Here is a 1,267-nt window from a genome sequence, read left to right on the forward strand (position 1 = left end):
ACCACAACTCGGCCCGTCACAGCCTGGACCCCAGCACGGCCAGCTCGTCTGCGCCCACTCGGGGTCCCCACGTGGAACTTTGTCTCCGTCACAGCATGGCTGTGACAGAAGAGCAGACTCCCCAGGTCGGGTTGAGAGTGTCTGCCATCAGAGGCTGAGGACACAAAGCGGGGCAACGCGACGACGTGCTGTTTGACACGATAAAGCAGAATGTTACACGGCAACCCGGCCTCTTCCGGATTCACATTAATATCCCGGAATCACTCACATCTGGAACAAGCAAAGGTCACGTTTTTTCTGTCCTGAAATATCTAAAAGCGACACAGCAAAACTTTCAGTTTTAAAAAATGAAAGCCAGTAGACATCTTTGCATTCTGCCATAGAGGAGAATGGTAATGCATCTGTGCGTTCTTGGACACAATTAATATGAGCACTTAGTTTTGTCCCAAATAAACTTGCTCAGCTGTAAACAAACAAACCGTCACAGAGGTCGGACCAGATATCAAGCTCGTTGAGTGGATGCTGGGGTAAATAAGGCCATCAGAGCCCTGCAGGTGTCAGATGGATGAAGACTGCCTTTGCATCTTTATTGAGGTATAAATTACATACCAAAGAATACACCCATTTAAAGTGTACAGTTCAGTGGTTTTCATATATTCACAGAGCCATGCAGGCATCGCCACGATCTAATTTTGGAAGATTTTCTTCACCTCCGAAAGAAATCCCATGCGCATTAGCAATTCTGCCCCTGACCCTACCCACACCCCCGCCCCAGGGACCACTAACCTACTTGCTGTCTCCATAGATTTGCTAATTCTGGACATTTCATGCAAATGGAATCATACAACATGTGGTCTAAGAAGGATTTTTTTTATTGTGATTTTAATAGCTTTCTACCCATAATAAGAGCTTGTTATACTGCAACTTAGGTTGCTCGTCCAAATGACAAGCAATGGAAGAGAACCTGGTAAAGCTGTCAAGATGCCTGGACCTGAGGAGAGAGGAAGCTCCCGTTGCTTCCTGTGCGATGCTCCTGGTCACCTCGTCCACTGAGTGTGTTAGAACCGCAGTCGGGATTTCTACAGTCGAGCATCACTCATTTGCTGAGCGCTGGCCCATATCGTCTTTCAAGGTCTGTGCACGCACACGCCATATGCACACTTGAAGGTCCCGTTTTCCACCACATGGTGACCCTGCATCTACTAAAGGGCAGCCCCACGGGGAACTTACTGCATTGGTCTCACTTCCAGGACAGTCTGTCTCTTTT

The sequence above is a fragment of the Hyperoodon ampullatus genome, assembly GCF_949752795.1.
Source record: "Hyperoodon ampullatus genome assembly, chromosome: 13".
Lineage (NCBI taxonomy): Eukaryota > Metazoa > Chordata > Mammalia > Artiodactyla > Ziphiidae > Hyperoodon > Hyperoodon ampullatus.